Source organism: Pleurodeles waltl, chromosome 1_1 (genome assembly GCF_031143425.1).
Source record: "Pleurodeles waltl isolate 20211129_DDA chromosome 1_1, aPleWal1.hap1.20221129, whole genome shotgun sequence".
Classification (NCBI taxonomy): domain Eukaryota; kingdom Metazoa; phylum Chordata; class Amphibia; order Caudata; family Salamandridae; genus Pleurodeles; species Pleurodeles waltl.
This window is the reverse complement of record NC_090436.1, coordinates 57173189-57186180: the sequence shown is the minus strand read 5'-3', so window position 1 is coordinate 57186180 and position 12992 is coordinate 57173189. Positions and strand designations below refer to the sequence as shown.

The 12992-nt window shown below is 47.2% G+C and overlaps 1 protein-coding gene across 2 annotated transcripts in view; it reads left to right on the top strand.

Annotated features, from left to right (window-relative positions):
* Nucleotides 1-1969: 1969 nt before the first annotated feature.
* The window catches only part of LOC138263029 (phospholipid-transporting ATPase ID-like), a 490165-nt gene continuing 479142 nt past the window's right edge, over nt 1970-12992 (top strand). The window contains exons 1-2 of one of the 2 annotated variants that reach the window (XM_069212444.1): nt 2002-2075; nt 6699-6805. The gene's annotated coding sequence lies outside the window, so the exon portion shown is untranslated. Of the gene's footprint in view, nt 2076-6698; nt 6806-12992 lie in introns of both variants that reach the window. The other variant, XM_069212438.1, reaches the window with a different exon arrangement.

Genomic DNA, 12992 nt, shown 5'->3' with positions numbered 1-12992 from the left:
GATCACAGCTTCCTTTATACTGTAAGTGGTCACAGCATTTCATGCCAGGTAGGCTACTATTCTTCTTGTGTTCTTTGCTCCACCTCATCCCTCTAACGAGGAAGAGAGACTCCATTGTTTTGACTTTAAGAAGGCAATACGTTTTGATATAGATCTAACCAAAGAACATTGGGTGGATGATCAGCTCTTTGCGAGTTCCTCTGGGGCAAAGAAGACCAGATAAAGATCTGCTACGCACCGGCGAAGAAGCAACCTGCAGAGATTCTATGAGCTCATGCCACCAGAGCTAAGGCTGCTATCACTGCGCTGGCACATTCAGTACCTGTACTGGACATATGCCAGGCAGGTGCATGGGCATTGGTACATTCATTCAAGAAGCATTACTGCTGTAACAGCCAGGCCGGCGAGGGAGGCATTTTGCCCACTCGGACCTGCGTAACCTTTTGGTCCAAGCCAGTCCTCAGATCTACCACCTGGGAAGGTTTAAGTATTGCAACTATTAACAAGGTGAGGACTCTTCGGTTAGAAGTATCCATCAGAACAAATTACTCGCCTTTGGTAATGATGTTTCTGGTGGGTACTTTAACCACTGATTCCTCACTGACTCACTTTTTCAATTCAAACAGGCCCCAATTCAGAGCTTTGCACAGTGGTAATGCAAATCTGCCCTCTGTGTCTAAGGGAGCAGACAGCCTCATGATAGTAACTGATGTCCGCGTACAGGGGTGGTGCTTATATGTGGCAGCGATCAGAGCAAAATGCCGTTGATGCAGAGTTGCACAACGCCACCTACAGGTGCGCAGATGTACTGCTCTAAAAGTTTCTGTATCCAGTTTGATGCCTGTGGAATATTCATAAGGTGAGGAACAGGGCCAGCTCTAAGGCAGAGCGAACGGTGCTACCGCACTGGGGGCTGACTTCATGGGGGGAAGGGGTCATTTTTTCTACGATATTATAGACTTAAAAGCACTTGCAGTAGCATTCCTTGCCTCCAGCAATTTTCTGACATAACATTTTGCAATAACTGGTGGTTACGGACCTGCTGGAGAGTGATGGAGTTTTGTCTAGTGGAAGTTTTGAGTCATAAAGTGGTAGCACGGAGGGTTCATACGCCTGCTGCAGATGCATGTACCATGCAGATTACAGGAGTGCATGCAGTGTACATGGTTCAGCGGGTCACTGCTTTTGTCAGAGACCTTGCAATTCAGAAGTTAATATCCTAATATAGAAGAGTGAGCTATTATCTGTGTGAGAGGTGGTCGTGGAGACCTGAGCGGCACTGTTGAAGGGTGGTAGTGCGGGAATCCACGGAGAAGGTGGTCGTTGGGGGACGCCAACAAACATTGTCGCACCACAGGGCGCCGCCAGCACCAAAACGGACCCCTGTGAGGAACCTGCAGTCCGAGTATCCACCAGAAAGAGCCTTACTGAAGGTAAGTAACTTGCCTTCGAGGCCTAGAAATAAGTTACTCCTGCACCCTTGACAAGGCTGCTATTCAAATGCTGGTTCCCCTGGTGGAGGCTCTGGGAGTGCTCTGCAGTGTTGCTTTTGAGCATTGCTGGTTGGAGGCCTTGCTATTTTGGGAGCTCCGTCGCACAGCCAGGCCTTAAACCCGCGTGTCCGGTTCTTTCCCACCCCAGTGTTTGCTGGCTGTCTCTATGGGGACCCTGAGAGCCGGCGCGCACGCCGCTCACCTGTGCCACACCGGCGCAGGCGACAGCCACCCACTGCCTTGTGGTCACTGCCCGGCTGCCAGGGCTCCCTCTGTTTTCCTGTCAGGTGACATGCAAAGGCTGCTCCCAGGTGCGCCTCCTACCGGGTCCAAAGCTCAGGGCCTGTGTTTGCTCAGTACCAGCTCGTACCGTGTTCAGCACCCCAGGGCGGCCGGGCAGCCTCTTCCTGGTCACACCGCGCCCTCCCCGGGCGTGGCAGAGGGCGTTGGACCCCTGTATGTGGACCCCTGCCCCCTGTAGAGCGATCTTCAGCGCTGCCCTTGGATGAACGCCCCTGAAGATTGGATGGTTTGCTGTTTCTGGTGCCACGCCGGGCTCAGTTGGTCTCGGATCTCACTCAGGTAGGGTCCGTCTTAATTTTTCACGTGGTCCCCACGGGCTAAGGGGTATTTCTTGTCGCACCGGCATCTCTTCCTCGCCGATTGATGGCGCCTCACAGCTTCGTGGGCTTCAGTCCTTGCGCCAAAACCCTTGGGCTGGAGGCCTGCGCCCCTCATGGGACCCCCGCGCCCCTGGAGTGCCCGAGGATAACCCCGCTGTTTCACACCCGCACAGCAGGGAGAGGTCAGTGGGTCCTGGTGGCGCCTCCAGACCTCACCCACCCAGGTGTCCATGCGGGGTGGGCGACGCGGGGCGAAGACCCCCGAAGTTTGGGCGGGTGAAGTCATACGAGGGAGACACGGGTTACAACGGAGATGCCCGACTCATCCACTTTCAACTGAATGTCACTCTGGGTTTGACACAATACGCACACTTCACACGCACATCCTTGTACGTAAGGATGTCTGAAAGCAGCGCCACCTCCGACGTGCCTGTCGGTCCAAGGCGAACGTCGCTCAAAATGTTAAGGGGTCACAGACGATGTGGGCTCCTCGTGGCAATCCAGCCTCGGGTATTCATCTCAGCACAAGCTGGTGTTGTCATCGTAAGCAGCGGAGAGAGACGTGCGAGTCCCAGAGTGGGAAATGTTATAAGCCTCAGACTAGTGGAAGCCACCAAACAGGGCATCTCTGCCCTGCCAGCAGAGGGCGCGCTGCGGGTGGTGGGCGGAGGAAGCCCCCTGTGGGGGAACTATTTAAAGAATGTAAAAATGAAAAACATCTGCCCAAAAAATATATATATATATTCACGTGTGAAATGTAGATAATATAGTAGCCACGACTAGATGTCACGCACAGCGCGTAACAAATACATTACACCTGGTGCCAAATATCAAGCGTCATCCTAGGACCGACGGTACCTAAGCGACGTATTATATCTGATCACCTGCACAGCGGACAGTTTCAATATCACGTATGGGCCTTGGAGGGGTAAAAAAATATATATATATTTATATAGAGTTTTTTTTTTTTACAGATGACTGTTTTCTGTCGTTTGGAAATTGTCTTTTAAACAGTTGACGAAATAAAAGGACACTCTGATTTACAATATAGTTAAGAGTTATTGGCCAGTGTTCCGGGTGTTAATCACTATCAATCCCCCCGTCCCATGGCACATACCAAAGGGGAAGGGCCATTAACAGTTGTTAACATCAGCAGCATGTGGGCAATATGGCTTTCAGGAGCACATTCCCACAATCTCACGCAAACACGTCCACTCCCTCCCTCGGATTCGTGTCCGGGCCAGTGAACCTAGAAAGCAGCAATTATCACTGGTCACTGCCCGCATTCGAGGCGTCCTGATTGGCTGAGCTAATACCTGCTTTGCATACGGGGGCAGGTACTGAGTGGGGGCTCTGGACTGACTCAACCCTCCATAAATCTATTCCGAGGTTGGCATTCAGGTCTCGTGTTTCTGTGTCGTTTACGCTTGTGGTGTTTGAGTTGGAAGCAGTGCTTTAAATGAGCAGGTGCTGTCCGGTACTGAGTACCTACACTTCTTTATTTGAAGGGGAGGGTAGCTGCACTTCTCAGCACTGGTACAATGCATTTAACTGGGAGAGTACCGGCACTTCTCACAAGCAAGCAGGTACTCTAGGGAGTGAGTACCTGCACTTCACAGGTGCTCTAGAGAGTGAGTACCTAGGTACTCTAGAGAGTGAGTAGCTGCACTTCACAGGTACTCTAGAGAGTGAGTATCTAGGTATTCTAGAGAGTGAGTATCTAGGTACTCTAGAGAGTGAGTACCTGCACTTCACAGTAGCAAGCAGGTACTTTAGTGAGTGAGTACCGGCACTTCACAGGTACTCTAGAGAGTGAGTACCTGCACTTCACAGTACTCTATAGAGTGAGTACTTGCACCTCACAGGAGCAAGCAGGTACTGCAGAGAGTGAGTACCTGCACCTCACAGGAGCAAGCAGGTACTCCAGAGAGTGTGTACCTGCACTTCTCCATGTCCATTTAAAGTACTGGAAGGGACATTGCTGGTTGTGTGACCCTCTTAACTTTGAATGTTTACCTTTATCTGACCCCTCCCACACAGCACCAGGCAGAGAAATCAAGGCCCTGATTTCCACAAGTGAAAACACGAGCGCTGCACGTGCACCTCGCATCCTTTGTGTGGAGCAGAGCAGTGGTCACCTTTTAATCGGCGGCTTGGAAGAAGGTTCAAACAGGCACCCTGACAGCATATAGTCTGTGATAGAAAAGTACAGGCAGGAGGGAGAACGATTCCCTCCTGGAAGGCAGCTTTCCCATAGTTTTGGCGTGGGAGAGGGGCGGGGTGAAGGAGTATAACAAAAGTACTTGATGGGGTTTTAAAAGGTAAGGGTGAAATATTCTTACAGTCACCCATGCCAGTTCGCATTCTCTTTGCACACGTTCCACTATTTACTTCATAATTTACAATGAGAAAAAACTTTCTAGCTAAAATGTGTCAACAGTTCCTAAAAGTGTTGAAAATTAAATAAAAAGACTTATGAAAAAAAAAAAATCCTAACAGGAGGATGGTGGCCTGGCTCAACACAGCGACAGGCACTTTGCAAACATGTGCTCGACACCTTTCATATGCTGGTTGCTGGATTCAGGGGTTAAGCTGGTGCTAATCAGAGGGAGCTGTAACCTAGACAGGATTAATGCCCCGCACGATGGACCTGGAGGAGGTGGAGAGGAGGACTTTTGACAATATTGGGAAATAAAACTTCACATTTTTAAATGTAATTCGGACATCTTTGAAATAATGACTCCTTGGTCACGAACATGTTTTGTCTCATTTGTGCGCACTGTTCCTGCACCAGGGACACTGTTGTGGTGTTGTGTCTTGAATCTGATGTTGCCTGTTAGCCAGACACATACCTTTACATATGTAAGGTACAGTACTGTCCTGTAGGGTTCTTCACGGAAAGAGGGGTTTCTGAGGGCCCACCCGTGGACACAGAATAAAGCCAAGTTGAAGACCACCTCCACAACCTACCGGAAACGCCGAAACAGGAGGTAGTGTGTTCACTGAAAAGGGCAGTCGCACAATAGGATTTGCTTTCACTTACTGCAAACTGAAGCCAGGCAAATTGCCCAGCTCTAGTTGGTTGGCACACTTCCAGTTGTTAGAGTGTTGACAAGGTGGAATTGATTACATGTCAGCTGCCCACAGAACCCTGCATCCTACCTAGTGATGGGTACAGAAAGCTCCATCCCTGAAGTTAAGTAACCTTGTAAAGGAGTGTAAAGACCCCTCATTTTCCTAAGGAATGGATTTAATTTGGCGACCAGAATCCTTACCACAGGCTGCAAGGGGTCCTCAGGAGGGTGCAGACCTTGAGTGGAAGCTGGGACACAGCAGCCACCAGTGGACAGCCTCTCCTCCCCTGGTCCTGCTTCCAGAAGACCAGGTCCATTGAGCTGCTGAGGGTGCTGGTAAGCGGCTGCTAGATGCTGCGACCATGGTCCTGCTTAGCAGAGCCAACCTCAGCACGGTCGCGCAGGGCCCACTTTCTCCACTTGTTTCAAACCTTGCCAGTTTCGCGGTTTGCGACGCAGGCAAGGTTTTATAATAACTGTATACTGGCGAGGTCCACCATTTTGTAAATTTGTGCAACTCTAATCCTACCTCCCACATCTGTAAACAGCCTTTATTATTGCTACTTAAAGAGGAGCCTATTAAGACTTTGGGGCCCGGAGACCGTGTTTAATTGAAGGTAAATCCCTGGATCTCCCTACATGTCACACTGGATGTCAATTTATGTAAAATTAATGTAATGTAAAAACTAACTACAGGTAGTGCTATCTGGGAATGTTGCAATATCCCTTTGGCATTCCTCGCCTCCACGTCATCATACTCTATTTAGGGACCATTATTTCAGCCTGAGCCAATAAACACAGCGCGGTTCTAGACACAGCGCCTCGAGTTTGCAGGCTCCTTCCAGCGCTGAAGTATTCCCTGAAAAGCTCTTTTCCGCTCTTTGGCAGTTGGTCCATACGCTGTTGAATTTATAAATAAAAATGCTAATAACCTTCAGGTCACAAATGGACATGCGTGTGCGGCAAGTGCATTAACCCACCGGGCCACTGTTAGTGTGACCTGAAGGCATGCCCTGCAAAACTCATCATTCTGAGCTGTTTATTGGGGCTGGAGCACTGGCAACTGGTCAGGTCAGAAATCAATTTTGTGATAGTGCATTTCTCCTTTTCTTTCCGCATAGCCCAGATAAGTTTCATAGCATTTATGAATCTTTTCTACTTTTCAAAATACCACCATCCCAGTAGCAGCCCTAATACCCCACAATCTTCTACCCTCCCCCTCACACATGATGCACCATCTTTTTTGGGTACCCCACGATGTTTGTCTGGATAATCTGAGACTCCCACCCCCCGAAAAATACACCCTTGCCGGGGCTTTATTTACTGCATCCTGTTGCACTGTGTTAGGGCAAAGGACATACAAAATGTGGCTTTTCTCCAAAACATGTATGTAAAAGTGATTAGTCAACTATTTTATGCATTCAGATTTCAGCATAACTTTTGTATTTGATATTCAAAGAGAAGACTGGTGAGGTCATCTAACGTTCTGAATATTTCTTAATTCGCAGAGTGAAAGTCTGAGAACGTTCTCAGAGGCCCACCAGCCAGACGTCACAAACAGTTTGGAGCACACCTGCCTAACATCCCAGCAAATAATCAGCCCCATTGCATCATGGTAAATGTAGTTTCCTCAAAAAACGAACTGTTACTTTTAAATATTTCACCTCTAAATAGGTGCAGCCTTTGCTGTGCATCTCTGGACACATGTGTTTCTGGGTTAATCCCTTCTTCAGCAGAGAACAAATAAAGCACATTTGCGGGGTGCTGGAAATGCTGCCATTCATCATCTGGTTTCAATACCTCTTCACTGGCATGCTGGTGCCTGCTCCAGAGCTCGTCAGCCCAGTGGCTCAAGGGAGCCTTTTTAAAGTCACAAACAGTTTGGAGCACACCTGCCTAACATCCCAGCAAATAATCAGCCCCATTGCATCATGGTAAATGTAGTTTCCTCAAAAAACGAACTCTGTTACTTTTAAATATTTCACCTCTAAATAGGTGCAGCCTTTGCTGTGCATCTCTGGACACATGTGTTTCTGGGTTAATCCCTTCTTCAGCAGAGAACAAATAAAGCACATTTGCGGGGTGCTGGAAATGCTGCCATTAATCATCTGGTTTCAATACCTCTTCACTGGCATGCTGGTGCCTGCTCCAGAGCTCGTCAGCCCAGTGGCTCAAGGGAGCCTTTTTAAAGTCACAAACAGTTTGGAGCACACCTGCCTAACATCCCAGCAAATAATCAGCCCCATTGCATCATGGTAAATGTAGTTTCCTCAAAAAACGAACTCTGTTACTTTTAAATATTTCACCTCTAAATAGGTGCAGCCTTTGCTGTGCATCTCTGGACACATGTGTTTCTGGGTTAATCCCTTCTTCAGCAGAGAACAAATAAAGTCCATTTGCGGGGTGCTGGAAATGCTGCCATTAATCATCTGGTTTCAATACCTCTTCACTGGCATGCTGGTGCCTGCTCCAGAGCTCGTCAGCCCAGTGGCTCAAGGGAGCCTTTTTAAAGTCACAAACAGTTTGGAGCACACCTGCCTAACATCCCAGCAAATAATCAGCCCCATTGCATCATGGTAAATGTAGTTTCCTCAAAAAACGAACTCTGTTACTTTTAAATATTTCACCTCTAAATAGGTGCAGCCTTTGCTGTGCATCTCTGGACACATGTGTTTCTGGGTTAATCCCTTCTTCAGCAGAGAACAAATAAAGCACATTTGCGGGGTGCTGGAAATGCTGCCATTAATCATCTGGTTTCAATACCTCTTCACTGGCATGCTGGTGCCTGCTCCAGAGCTCGTCAGCCCAGTGGCTCAAGGGAGCCTTTTTAAAGTCACAAACAGTTTGGAGCACACCTGCCTAACATCCCAGCAAATAATCAGCCCCATTGCATCATGGTAAATGTAGTTTCCTCAAAAAACGAACTCTGTTACTTTTAAATATTTCACCTCTAAATAGGTGCAGCCTTTGCTGTGCATCTCTGGACACATGTGTTTCTGGGTTAATCCCTTCTTCAGCAGAGAACAAATAAAGCACATTTGCGGGGTGCTGGAAATGCTGCCATTAATCATCTGGTTTCAATACCTCTTCACTGGCATGCTGGTGCCTGCTCCAGAGCTCGTCAGCCCAGTGGCTCAAGGGAGCCTTTTTAAAGTCACAAACAGTTTGGAACACACCTGCCTAACATCCCAGCAAATAATCAGCCCCATTGCATCATGGTAAATGTAGTTTCCTCAAAAAACGAACTCTGTTACTTTTAAATATTTCACCTCTAAATAGGTGCAGCCTTTGCTGTGCATCTCTGGACACATGTGTTTCTGGGTTAATCCCTTCTTCAGCAGAGAACAAATAAAGCACATTTGCGGGGTGCTGGAAATGCTGCCATTCATCATCTGGTTTCAATACCTCTTCACTGGCATGCTGGTGCCTGCTCCAGAGCTCGTCAGCCCAGTGGCTCAAGGGAGCCTTTTTAAAGTCACAAACAGTTTGGAGCACACCTGCCTAACATCCCAGCAAATAATCAGCCCCATTGCATCATGGTAAATGTAGTTTCCTCAAAAAACGAACTCTGTTACTTTTAAATATTTCACCTCTAAATAGGTGCAGCCTTTGCTGTGCATCTCTGGACACATGTGTTTCTGGGTTAATCCCTTCTTCAGCAGAGAACAAATAAAGCACATTTGCGGGGTGCTGGAAATGCTGCCATTCATCATCTGGTTTCAATACCTCTTCACTGGCATGCTGGTGCCTGCTCCAGAGCTCGTCAGCCCAGTGGCTCAAGGGAGCCTTTTTAAAGTCACAAACAGTTTGGAGCACACCTGCCTAACATCCCAGCAAATAATCAGCCCCATTGCATCATGGTAAATGTAGTTTTCTCAAAAAACGAACTCTGTTACTTTTAAATATTTCACCTCTAAATAGGTGCAGCCTTTGCTGTGCATCTCTGGACACATGTGTTTCTGGGTTAATCCCTTCTTCAGCAGAGAACAAATAAAGCACATTTGCGGGGTGCTGGAAATGCTGCCATTCATCATCTGGTTTCAATACCTCTTCACTGGCATGCTGGTGCCTGCTCCAGAGCTCGTCAGCCCAGTGGCTCAAGGGAGCCTTTTTAAAGTCACAAACAGTTTGGAGCACACCTGCCTAACATCCCAGCAAATAATCAGCCCCATTGCATCATGGTAAATGTAGTTTCCTCAAAAAACGAACTCTGTTACTTTTAAATATTTCACCTCTAAATAGGTGCAGACTTTGCTGTGCATCTCTGGACACATGTGTTTCTGGGTTAATCCCTTCTTCAGCAGAGAACAAATAAAGCACATTTGCGGGGTGCTGGAAATGCTGCCATTAATCATCTGGTTTCAATACCTCTTCACTGGCATGCTGGTGCCTGCTCCAGAGCTCGTCAGCCCAGTGGCTCAAGGGAGCCTTTTTAAAGTCACAAACAGTTTGGAGCACACCTGCCTAACATCCCAGCAAATAATCAGCCCCATTGCATCATGGTAAATGTAGTTTCCTCAAAAAACGAACTCTGTTACTTTTAAATATTTCACCTCTAAATAGGTGCAGCCTTTGCTGTGCATCTCTGGACACATGTGTTTCTGGGTTAATCCCTTCTTCAGCAGAGAACAAATAAAGTCCATTTGCGGGGTGCTGGAAATGCTGCCATTAATCATCTGGTTTCAATACCTCTTCACTGGCATGCTGGTGCCTGCTCCAGAGCTCGTCAGCCCAGTGGCTCAAGGGAGCCTTTTTAAAGTCACAAACAGTTTGGAGCACACCTGCCTAACATCCCAGCAAATAACCAGCCCCATTGCATCATGGTAAATGTAGTTTCCTCAAAAAACGAACTCTGTTACTTTTAAATATTTCACCTCTAAATAGGTGCAGCCTTTGCTGTGCATCTCTGGACACATGTGTTTCTGGGTTAATCCCTTCTTCAGCAGAGAACAAATAAAGCACATTTGCGGGGTGCTGGAAATGCTGCCATTAATCATCTGGTTTCAATACCTCTTCACTGGCATGCTGGTGCCTGCTCCAGAGCTCGTCAGCCCAGTGGCTCAAGGGAGCCTTTTTAAAGTCACAAACAGTTGGGAGCACACCTGCCTAACATCCCAGCAAATAATCAGCCCCATTGCATCATGGTAAATGTAGTTTCCTCAAAAAACGAACTCTGTTACTTTTAAATATTTCACCTCTAAATAGGTGCAGCCTTTGCTGTGCATCTCTGGACACATGTGTTTCTGGGTTAATCCCTTCTTCAGCAGAGAACAAATAAAGCACATTTGCGGGGTGCTGGAAATGCTGCCATTAATCATCTGGTTTCAATACCTCTTCACTGGCATGCTGGTGCCTGCTCCAGAGCTCGTCAGCCCAGTGGCTCAAGGGAGCCTTTTTAAAGTCACAAACAGTTTGGAGCACACCTGCCTAACATCCCAGCAAATAATCAGCCCCATTGCATCATGGTAAATGTAGTTTCCTCAAAAAACGAACTCTGTTACTTTTAAATATTTCACCTCTAAATAGGTGCAGGTATTGAAACCGGATGATTAATGGCAGCATTTCCAGCACCCCGCAAACTTGTTCTCTGCCGAAGAAGGGATTAACCCAGAAACACATGTGTCCAGAGATGCACAGCAAAGGCTGCACCTATTTAGAGGTGAAATATTTAAAAGTAACTGAGTTCGTTTTTTGAGGAAACTACATTTATCATGATGCAATGAGGCAGATTATTTGCTGGGATGTTAGGCAGGTGTGCTCCTAACTGATTGTGACTTTAAAAAGGCTCCCTTGAGCCACTGGGCTGACGAGCTCTGGAGCATGCCAGTGAAGAGGTATTGAAACCGGATGATTAATGGCAGCATTTCCAGCACCCTGCAAACTTGTTCTCTGCTGAAGAAGGGATTAACCCAGAAACACATGTGTCCAGAGATGCACAGCAAAGGCTGCACCTATTTAGAGGTGAAATATTTAAAAGTAACTGAGTTCGTTTTTTGAGGAAACTACATTTATCATGATGCAATGGGGCAGATTATTTGCTGGGATGTTAGGCAGGTGTGCTCCTAACTGATTGTGACTTTAAAAAGGCTCCCTTGAGCCACTGGGCTGACGAGCTCTGGAGCATGCCAGTGAAGAGGTATTGAAACCGGATGATTAATGGCAGCATTTCCAGCACCCCGCAAACTTGTTCTCTGCTGAAGAAGGGATTAACCCAGAAACACATGTGTCCAGAGATGCACAGCAAAGGCTGCACCTATTTAGAGGTGAAATATTTAAAAGTAACTGAGTTCGTTTTTTGAGGAAACTACATTTATCATGATGCAATGGGGCAGATTATTTGCTGGGATGTTAGGCAGGTGTGCTCCTAACTGATTGTGACTTTAAAAAGGCTCCCTTGAGCCACTGGGCTGACGAGCTCTGGAGCATGCCAGTGAAGAGGTATTGAAACCGGAATTGAAACCGGATGATTAATGGCAGCATTTCCAGCACCCCGCAAACTTGTTCTCTGCTGAAGAAGGGATTAACCCAGAAACACGTGTCCAGAGATGCACAGCAAAGGCTGCACCTATTTAGAGGTGAAATATTTAAAAGTAACTGAGTTCGTTTTTTGAGGAAACTACATTTATCATGATGCAATGGGGCAGATTATTTGCTGGGATGTTAGGCAGGTGTGCTCCTAACTGATTGTGACTTTAAAAAGGCTCCCTTGAGCCACTGGGCTGACGAGCTCTGGAGCATGCCAGTGAAGAGGTATTGAAACCGGATGATTAATGGCAGCATTTCCAGCACCCCGCAAACTTGTTCTCTGCTGAAGAAGGGATTAACCCAGAAACACATGTGTCCAGAGATGCACAGCAAAGGCTGCACCTATTTAGAGGTGAAATATTTAAAAGTAACTGAGTTCGTTTTTTGAGGAAACTACATTTATCATGATGCAATGGGGCAGATTATTTGCTGGGATGTTAGGCAGGTGTGCTCCTAACTGATTGTGACTTTAAAAAGGCTCCCTTGAGCCACTGGGCTGACGAGCTCTGGAGCATGCCAGTGAAGAGGTATTGAAACCGGATGATTAATGGCAGCATTTCCAGCACCCCGCAAACTTGTTCTCTGCTGAAGAAGGGATTAACCCAGAAACACATGTGTCCAGAGATGCACAGCAAAGGCTGCACCTATTTAGAGGTGAAATATTTAAAAGTAACTGAGTTCGTTTTTTGAGGAAACTACATTTATCATGATGCAATGGGGCAGATTATTTGCTGGGATGTTAGGCAGGTGTGCTCCTAACTGATTGCCACCAGCCAGACGTACCCGAGGTTGTCACCATTAAGCTTGAGCCGTTGTCTTGCAATCCATACCCGGGGGATATCCAACACACCTACATAAAGTTTGGTTTTGCTGAACGCATGACTGCTCAGTTGGAACAGAAGTTGCGTGTAGTCAATACTGATATAAAATTGTTGACCATGGTCCTGTTTGGGTCGTCAGACCAAAGCGATTGCCATGCAAAGACAAATATTTTATGTCAGAATCCAAGGCCAGAGTGTACTTGTGTATGTTTAGTGTGGCTTTATGGGGGTCAACACCCAGGGGCGAGGTTGACGGAGATAGCTGTTTGGTGGACCAGGAAGACCTGGAGATTTCCAAGAGTAGAGCTTCTGGGCTCAGCTTGAATTCAACGATGACGGTGACTCTTCTCTGCATATGTAGTACAGTGCAGCGGTTCAGGTCCAACATCTGGAAGGATCTGAGAAGTGATGGGCACTGGGGGGCATTGGGTACGGCAAGTAGACGGAGGTTGGTAG